At 41.8% G+C, this 10,304-nt stretch overlaps 1 long non-coding RNA gene across 1 annotated transcript; it reads left to right on the plus strand.

The window, feature by feature from the left end:
- Window positions 1-3,295: 3,295 nt before the first annotated feature.
- LOC144894465 (uncharacterized) lies at window positions 3,296-4,639 on the plus strand. Its single transcript, XR_013625076.1, has 3 exons — window positions 3,296-3,376; window positions 3,965-4,074; window positions 4,173-4,639. It is a non-coding gene; the product is annotated as an uncharacterized LOC144894465 (long non-coding RNA).
- The last annotated feature ends 5,665 nt before the right edge of the window (window positions 4,640-10,304 follow it).

Consider the following 10,304-nt stretch of genomic DNA (forward strand, 5'->3'; position numbering starts at 1 on the left):
TCATATTACATTGTATTTATATATTTTGTTGTTTACAAACTCATATGTTCTTGGACAAAGAATACTTGGGAGCAAAAACCAAAAGGAATGAGACCCAAAGGTCAATGGCTTGTAAACAGTTTAAAAATGTTAATAAATCACGCTGTTTTGTGGTTGAATATGGCCTGTTATTAATGCACATCAAAGCAAATCTTACATATTTTTGGCCTATTTTCAATCATGAAAATGGCTACATGAACTAAAAATACTAATAATAAAGCATTCAGAAGATGTATTGAAAGACACTGAATGATAGGTAGTATTCTACACTCGTCACTTGGTGTAGGTTTGTGACAAAAATCCAAAAGGGTGAGAAAAGCGCTTTCCAATGATATACTATATATTAACTATATGACCACAATCTGACAGAAAATAAGAAAGTTACAAGGGATTTAGTGTTTTGGAAAACAAGACCAACAGCATGTTGGTTCTTAAGTCGTCGTTTACAGAAGAAACAGCACGCTAAGCATACCGCATTTCAATGCCTGACAAGGATTTCAATTTTGAAAAAATGGTTTGTCTTGACAGATTCAGACAGCAGCTCAGAAGATGAAGCTCCAGCAAAGCCAGCTACTAAAGCAGCTAAAGCCAAGCCTGCTGTGAAGGCTGCTGTTGCTGCTACTAAGGCCTCCACCACTGCAGCAGAAAGCAGCTCAGACTCTGACTCCTCATCTGCAGATGAACCAGTGAAAGCAAAGCCAACATCATCTAAGCTTTCCGTCCAAGTCACTAAATTTGCTACTCATGCTGGAAAGCCTGTTCCAGCTAAGGCAGGCCAATGTAGTTCAGACTCGGAATCTTCATCTGAAGATGAACCACCCGCAAAAGCCAAGACACGCACAACTAGACCTGCTGCAGAGGCTGCTGTTCTTCCGGCAAAGGCTGCAAAGGTGGCTGCAAAGGCAGCTGTGAATGCTGCTGCTGAGGCTGCTGCAAAGGTTGTTGTGAAAGCTGCCGCGAAGGCTGCCACAAAGGCGGTCACGAAAGCCGCCGCAAAAGCAGCCGCCAAGGCTGCAGGAAGCAATACAGACTCCAGCTCCTCTGAAGATGAGGAAGAACCAGTGAAAGCCAAACCAGCAAAGGTTAAACCTGCCTCTGAAGCTGCTGAAACAGCTACTGTAGCAAAAGCTGTTGTGCCAGCTAAGTCAGCAGCAGCAAAAAGCAGTTCAGGGTCAGACTCACCATTTAAGGATGAAGAGCCAACAAAAGCTAACCCAGCTACAGCTAAACCTGCTGTAAAGACTGCTGCTCCTCCAGCGAAGTTTGCTGCTGCTGCTTCCTCATCAGAGGAACCTGACAAACCTAAAGCCAAGCCAGCTGCAACTAAAGCAGCTACTCTTGCAGAGAGCAGCTCAGGCTCTGACTCCTCTGATGACGAAGCTCAAGCCAAGACTAAACTTGTGGTCAAAAAAGCTGCAAAACCTAAAGTGAGTAAGAGCAACAGGTTTTATGAAGAGTTGTGGAAAAAAGTTTTAAACTGTGTTTCAAAACACATATGAAAATATGAGCTGGAAGCCTCATATTACAAATATACAACATAAGGTGGCCAGAAATATTTAACAAATATTGAACAAAGCAAAATTTGTTCTCAATCAGAAATCACTCCACACTCTTTATTGCTCTCTGGTTCTACCATATCTTACTTATTGTGTGGAAATATGGGCTAATAACGATACAAGCAATCTTCACTCGCTAAATGTACTGCAAAAAAGGTCACACTGCAAAAACTGCAGATCTGACCAAGTGTAATAATCTTATATTTAGATTAGAAAATCTACTTGAACTTGTTTTAAATATAAATGGATTATCTAGTGCTTTCTAAGGAAGATCATTTGACTTAATTCAAGTAAATGTCACTTGCCTTGCCTTGTCTTGATAAGCATTTTTGTCTTTGTTAGAGTTATTTTTGTCTAGATACAAGGCACGCCTGTAAACATCCACTAAAGTCTTATTTAAAGTACTAGTAACTTAAGAAAAAAACATCTAATTTCAAGCATCAGCTGTGGTTAACATTTCCCCAGCTGGTACATTCAGGCAAAAACAGAGGCTTAAATAGTTTTCATCTCTTTTAATTATTATCACAGACTATTATCTGGTCTCTTTAGGGGTCATTCATAATTTTCAACATTTTCACAAGAGTACAAAGAGTACTCTTTTGAGCAACCCCCCTCGCCCCCCTAAAAAGAGTACAATCCCAAATGAAAAATGTTGATAGGTCCATGACCAACTGACCCAATACAGCCAGGAAATTCGAACATGTCCAATAGTATTCTCTGGCTCTATTTTGGGACTCTGGTCAATCAGTCACTGCCCATCAACATTGTATTGAACACGAACAAGATAAAAAATTATATCAAATGCCTCTTTTTTGTATTTTTCTTTCAAGAAAATACAAATGTATTACAAATTTGGTCTTTTTGTATTGTTCTTTCTATCAAATGATACATGTAGAAAGGTCATGATGCAACAACTGTTTTCCACAGGATTTTTTAAACAAGGGAATACTTCTTGTATACACACATGATTACTCAAGGAGCAGAAGAGTTGCCCCTGGTTTCCAAAAGCCTGAGGAGATAAAATCTTCTTTGAAATGATGGACACAACCCTTGAACTCAACTCAATGCGAAGTATGCAATAAAGATGCCACAACTGTTTTGAAAAGGCTTAACAATCACACCTATAGTCTAGTCAGTGTATGACAGGAAGTGAAAATCACATTGATTGTTACTGCACTGTCCACAAAGTCAAATTCACCACCACAGCCAGGTCCATGCCCAAATATAGAAAATAAACACAGAGCTGGCGAATAGATTCAGGATGGTCGGTTTAGTTTTGATCTTCTCCATTTTCGCAACGGCACTTCGGAACAAATCCGCCCTGCTCGATTCCTTTGATTTGGAACCTTTTCCAAGCCGTCTGGCCAGCCGCTACAGCGTCCTTCCGCTTTCTTTCCGAACGCACAAAGCAGTAAACATTGATGTATTGTTCGTATGCATGGCTCGGTGAGCGATGAATGGCAGCAATTCTCTTTTTGATGAACGAAAATAGGTAATCAAAATCACTGGGGTCGGCCATTGTCTGATTGTTGTGTTGGAATGCGAAGCACGCAGAGCTACGTGGAGTATCGCGTGGACTGGTACGCTCTCGCGCTAGCATACGACGACCAGTCTATTCGCGCTAAAATTTGACTGCGTCCCGCGGACAAAAGTGTGAATTTCCTACTTCACGCGGACATCCAAATGCATCACGAGCCACGCGCCCAAATTAGCAGTTGTGGCTAGCCGACCTTATCGCATCAGTTCACCAGAGAGCCAAGGTGGGGCAGCGACCAAGCAAGGTAAGGTAGAAATTCAATGTAGTTCAACATCAGCTAACCAAGAGAATTGCCAGTCAAATTAGAAAGGCATAGGGGATGTATGGAGGGGTGCTCCAAATATAACAAGTTGACAGAATAACTTAATGAACTGTGAGCTGATTTAACTTTGTTAAGCTAGCTCGCTAACTGCAAAACCCGTTTTGGGTCATATGTATACATATGACCCTTATAGTCTTGTTTTTCACTTGTGCAACTGACAAGGGCTTTTTATATCCCTGCAGCGACAGTGTCGAGAATATTGTAGATTCACCCTGACTCCTGTTGCCACACTACCCAGCCAAACTTTAAGTTTGCTTGTCCAATAACAGCAAAAGCTTTTATTTTACTCTTATTTTACTAAAAATTCATATTGTTTCAGGGATATACACACTAAACACATAAACAAACATACGCTGTCGCTCACTGATACAGTTTTTCCATGATTACACTACCTTTTTTGCCTTTTATGTTGACTTTTCAATTACACAATTGCACAATACTTAATGTCACAGTCAAATTGCCTAACAGCAAGAAAGACAATGCAGTTGATGTGTCCATATTGTTTTTCAGCAGGACAAGCCATTGCTTTGTTCAAGGCACCTCCTTCAATGTTCCCTTCTCCAACACCCCCACCCAAAAAGCTTGGACGAGCATGTTAGGCACTGTTCCATGTTCTTGAGGTGAGTTTGCATCAGTATCAGTATCAAACTGAAAATGAAGTTGATATGCGCGAAGTTTAATCTTGTTCTACCTTTTGTCTCTACTTTGTTGCTCTCAGCCATCTGAGGACCCCAACATGTTTCTCCAGAGACGGCCCATCACCAGTCCGGTCTTCCTGGTAGGATCTACTAACCTTCTCCTGGCTGTTGGCGCAATGTCACTGACCACCTTACCTAAGGAAATGATTCATGAGGCTCCTCTGATCCTCATGGGGTGTTATTACACCTTCCACCTCACCTACCCCAAATGTGGTGCCACTTTGTTATCCGTCATCCAGACTGAGGTACTGAAGGACAGTATTCACGAGCGTGACCTTACTCATTCCTACAAGAAGGCAATAGCTGAATGGGAAGAATTCAACAAAAAGTAGAGGAAGCCAAAAATGCACAGGTTTGTGACCAGTGTGACCAAAAATGGTTGATTCATGTTTGATTTGCCAAAATGTCACGGTACAATTTGTTGTTTGGTTTTAGTCATTTTGATTGAAACTCACTTCTAAATTTGTTATGAAATGCACGTTTAGGTTGTTGGTTTTGGGCTGTGTTTAGACCCCTCTGAAGACAATCTTTACCTTGGTCCTTGTCAATAAAAGCATGTTTTTTTTCCTGAGAGCATTGTCATGTTTCCTTATTTTAAGAGCATGTGGTCTTATTTAGCAACCTAAAAACAAGAATTTCATAAATCTTGTTTTAAGTCATTTGATGCTAAAAAAAATACCCTAGTTTTGAGTGATAATAAGCTTCTTTTGCATTAACCAAGCTTAACTAGATTGCTTGAAATGAGTCTTTGTGATCTTATTTCAAGATTTTATGTGCTATACTGACAGTTGGACAGAGTGGCTTGTTTTAAGATATCTTAGCAAGTGAAATTGACTTACTGCACTGGCAGCCAAATTTGCTTGTTTTAAGCACAAGCATGCTTATATCTAGAATATTTAGCCTTAAAACTGACAGGGCATTTTTGCAGTGCAGTAAGGATAATTCATAATGCCGCCTATACAGAACATGCTAACTCCTTATTTCTAAAATCACAAATACTTCAACTTGCTGATATCGTTCATCCTCAAACAGCTAAAATAATGCATAAGGCTAAAAATAAGCAATTAGCTAAAAATGTCATCCAATACTTCTCTACAAGAGAGGAGAAATATGATCTCAGGGAAGAACTACATTTGAAACACTTCTATGCTAGGACTACGTTAAAAAGCCATAGCATTTCAGTATGTGGAATCAAACTATGGAATGGATTGCGTACGGACCTCTACGGACCTTCTTCCTACTCCTTTTGGACATGTGGAACTGTGAACTGATTATGGGATGCACTCAATTGTACATAATCTGATGCATGTTCAAATGAAATAAAACCATTACCATTACCAAACTTAATAAGCCAAATTAAAAAAATGGACTAAGTAACGAAATGCACAAATATGAATGCCCTTCCAAATGGACTGGCTAAAAAAATGCTTGACCAATGGTGTTTTACACCACTGCCACTTACTGGCTCAAAAGTAGACAAACATCAAGGCCTGAAACCTGGGCCATGACGATGTCTAAAACAACTAGTATTTTCATTTAGCAGGAAACAAGTCATAAATATAAATTGTGGTATTGTGTTTTCAGTCCAACGTTAAGTTTGAACGAATACGGGACGAAGACCTGGAGGATGATCCCCGTTGTACAGCTTATTCTCTTGATGTTAAGGTAAGCTGATAAAGTATTTTTGGAACTTCTCCTTTAGAATACTGTCTTGAGCAGGGATTGGCAACCTGCAGCCATCCCTTCAGCCTCCTTGTTGTGGCTCCCTTGGTTATTTTCATCTGTTACATTGTTTGATGCGGAAGATCAGCCTTCACAACTGTTTGATCGCCTTATTGTCAACTATCTCATGTGTTTCTGCAACACACCATGCACACTCACACAATTGGAGCAAAACGTCACGCATGATTATTCGCTTTTATTTGCCAAACATTTAAGATAATTTCTATGTAGTCATATTAAATATGCACCACCTAAGCGTCAGAAAGGAAGTGACATGAATGTCTATAGGTCACATGTTTGTAACCCAGCAAGTGGATTGGATAACAACAAACTGACAGATTTATGAGCATATTTAAGTCAGTCATTCATTTTCTACCGCTTATCCTCACAAGGGTTGTGGGTGTGCTGGAGCCTATCCCAGCTGTCTTCAGGTGAGAGGCGGGGTACCCAGGACTGGTCGCCAGCCAATCACAAGGCACATATGTATAGACAAACTGACTTGGAGCAGTAGTTGCATATTAATGCATATTAATGCCTGGAATCCACTGGAATGTAATGGCACGATCCAAGTTGTGCCAATGATGGTAGGAGTCCACTGGGCCGGCGCCAGTTGGTGGCAGTTTGCTCCAAAGGTTATGTGATTGGCGCGTAGTGGCTTACTGTGGCACCGAATTAACGGTAACATGCCGAGCGAACATTAATTCAGCGCCACAGCGAGCCACTATGCTGCAATCATATCATTTTTGGCCCCAACTGGCCCCAACTGGCACCAACTTGCGCTTCTCTTCCAGCTTCTCTTCATTAGGGAAGCTTGTGCCAAAATGTATTGGCAGAGGTACGGGCGAGACAATTCTAAAAGTTAGAGGATATCAGTTACATAGGATGGAGTATTATGGCCACATTGAAATTTCAAGAATAATGATGTAAATTTACAGACAAAAAAATCGGAACATTATTTTTCCCCTTTTCATAGCTGTCTCAGGCAATTCCTGTTAGGAGGGAATATTAAAGTAATCAGATTTTGAGAATAAAGTCGTAAGTTCACGAGAAAAAACTTGTAATGAGACAGTTATGGAAAGGGGTGACTTAATGTGACCTTTGGCCTTGGGCATGTGGTAGGGGCGGGGTAAGAAAGGCCAGACCGTTTGTCTGTTTTTGGTCAATTGCTCTGTTTTCAACTTTCAATGATGGCTTCGGGGCTGCACAGCGGTCGAGTGGTTAGCGTGCAGACCTCTCAGCTAGGAGACCAGGGTTCAATTCCACCCTCGGGCATCTCTGTGTGGAGTTTGCATGTTCCCCCCGTGCATACGTGGGTTTTCTCCGGGTACTCCGGTTTCCTCCCACATTCCAAAACATGCTAGGTTAATTGGCGACTCCAAATTGTCCATAGGTATGAATGTGAGTGTGAATGGTTGTTTGTCTATATGTGCCCTGTGATTGGCTGGCCACCAGTCCAGGGTGTACCCCACCTCTCACCCAAAGACAGCTGGGATAGGCTCCAGCACCCCCGTGACCCTTGTGAGGATAAGCGGTAGAAAATGAATGAATGAATGCTCTGTTTTCTCGTAAATGTACAACTTTGTTCTCCAAATTTCAGATTTTTTTTTTAATGTGGCCCTAAAACTCCCGTTGTAGTTCCATGTATGCGTTTTGAGAACCATCTGTCGGGGACCCTGTGGGATGCCCTCATTTTCTTTCATGTAAAAACTGTCCATTGAACACATTGTGCTCATTCAGTTTGGATCCAACTGTGACTGTGGCCAGAAAGCAAACGATGTCGCCGGCTTCGCTAAAGGCAAATCATTTAGCCAGGAAAAGAAAAAGAAAAGGAAGGGACGGTATGTGGCGGCGCCATCTCTACCATGGTTAACTCCTATCAAGTTTGACAGCGACAGCCTTTTTGGCTCCTTTCGCCTGAACTGTACAGCACCTGTGTGAAGCAAGGCTGCCACTGACTTGATGTTCCCTCTGCTGACAGACATAGAAGCAGCATATAACCTGCTAGGTTGCTTAGGATGCTAAGGATGCTTAGGATGCTCACATATCGCCACTAGGTGTTGCTTGCAATTCATGTATACATTTTGTTTTGTGTTTTCTGTTTGTAATGTCTTTCTTCAACTTTCTGGAGAGAATTTGTACTCATTTTGCCTGAAACATCACATGGACGAAACGTATGTTTTATAATCTGTTTCAAGTCTTATTCCATTTCACCCCAAGGACCTCATGTATCGATGTTAAAACAAACTTTTTGTCTTTCCTGTTGATTGTTACACATGAACCATTCACCAGTGGTTAAGAATTTGCTTCTGTTGAGATGACTGTACAGTTTTTTTTCTATCAACCCTAACTAATTAAAAGATCAACAATATCAAGACTTGCTTGCCATTTAATTGCGACTTAATCATCTTCCTTCCAGTTGGGACTACAGATGTCAGAGCGTCAGCCTTGTCGTCATTTAGCAGGTTTCTTAGGACTGCATGATGGTAGAGCGTCTAAAGTAGGCTGGAGGTGCTGAGTGAAGACTAGACCCAGCTGACCAGCCAGAAAGGGTTAAAGAAACAAGCTACACATGTTTAAAGTCATAATCAGTAAATCACATTGTTTTTTCTGTAATCCTGCTATCCACTGTGGGCTCCCAGTTGTGGAGCCCTCGCGTGGAAGTCACTGTACCGTGTTTCTGGCGGGCAACCATAATTTCTGCCTGCTGGCTTTCCCACTTTTCCCAACATCCCCATATTTCCAGAATGTTTCCCACTTTTCCTGCATCTCGTAAAATGAAATAAAATAATGGGCCAAAACATTTTAAATAAACCATATTTTCCTGACATTTCCCTCCTGTTTGTCATTATAACATTTGTGTGTTTCGTTCCTTTCCCCTCTGGAGAAATTGTGAGATGGGGTCCATGGAGGGCATCCATCTTGCTGCTAATCTTCACTAGGGTCATTGAAGTATCCCGCATATCCCAGCTGTCTTCGGGCGAGAGGCGGGGTACACCCTGGACTGGTGGCCAGCCAATCACAGGGCACATATAGACAAACAACCATTCACACTCACCTATGGACAATTTGGAGTTACCGATGATAATACAAACTGCAAATGAAAGTGAAGGAATTTTTTTTTTGCTACAAAATCGTCCACGCAGAAGCCAGATAAAATAACGTTCTATAGCTCTTTGTGCGCCATCAGAGGCAGATAAACAAATGACCATTGTTGTAGATGGCCAGTGTTATCAAGAGTTGTTTCTTCCAGTATGAACAGCAGCTTAGCTATAGGAAGAATTCTGTCATTCTTGTTCGTCTGTGGTGATGGTTTACTGCACTCTAGTGAATGCGCTTGCTGCCTCTAAATTATTAATACTCCATTCTAAGTATGCCAGATTGCAGATCACCCTAGGTGATCATCATAGGAAGTATAGGATTGTGATAGATTTCAAAATGAAACCTGCTGACCTCTCCCCAGTCAGACTTGTCAAGTAGGGGGAATGAAGCTGTTGTGCTCTTACGGTGGGTGCTATGGTGTGTTTCAGGCTCCAGTTGTTTTGGTTAGACTTATATTGTCTACGCACACAATGCTGTTGGTCACACATTCATAATATTCTGATATGGAGGGATAGACAACTGGACCTGAAACAATGAAAGCAGGTTCAGTGTGAGACATTTTTTGAGTCTAGACAATATTGTGGGTGGCATGCAAAAACCCTAAAGGATTCGGGGGCCATTTTTATATTTTTCATTTTGTAAAACAGCTAAAACCAATTCAAGCAGATATGCTAAAATGTAATTCATATGTATTTAAAAATGAATATCAGAATCAGCACCTTCACGTCGAGTCCATGGTTCTTGCCAGGAAGAGGGTGGAGTGCCATCTCTGGGTCGGGGATGAAATCCTTCTCCAAATGGAGGAGTTCAAGTACCTTGGGGTTTTGTACACGAATGAGGGATGGATGGAATGTGAAATCAACAGGAAAATTGGTGCGGTGTCTACAGTAATGCGGACTCTGCATCAGTCCGTTGTGCTGAAGAGGTAGCTGACCCAAAAAGCAAAGCTCTCCATTTTCCAGTCATGCTACATTCCGATTCTTACCTATGGTCATGGGTGGCCAAAATGAGTTTTCTTTGTTGGGGTGGCTGGGATCTCCCTCGCAGAGCTCTGCCTCTGCACTGAGAGGAGCCAGATGAGGTGGCTTGAGCATCTGGTCAGGATGCCTCCCAGACACCTCCCTCCCTGGGGAGGTGATCAGTACACAACTGTTGGTAGGCCTCAGAGAAAACCCGGGGCACGTTGGAGAATGTCTCTCAGCTGGCCTTGGAACGCCTCAAGATCTACCTGGAGGGGCTAGACAAAACCTGCTTAGGCTGCTGTCTCAGCGACCCGACTTCGGATAAACAAATGTTTTCCAGTTTCCATTTTAATTCTATGTTTTATAATA

This window comes from Doryrhamphus excisus, linkage group LG20, assembly GCF_037039965.1.
Source record: "Doryrhamphus excisus strain RoL-2023G ecotype Guam linkage group LG20, RoL_Dexc_Guam_v1.1, whole genome shotgun sequence".
In the NCBI taxonomy this organism is placed as follows: domain Eukaryota; kingdom Metazoa; phylum Chordata; class Actinopteri; order Syngnathiformes; family Syngnathidae; genus Doryrhamphus; species Doryrhamphus excisus.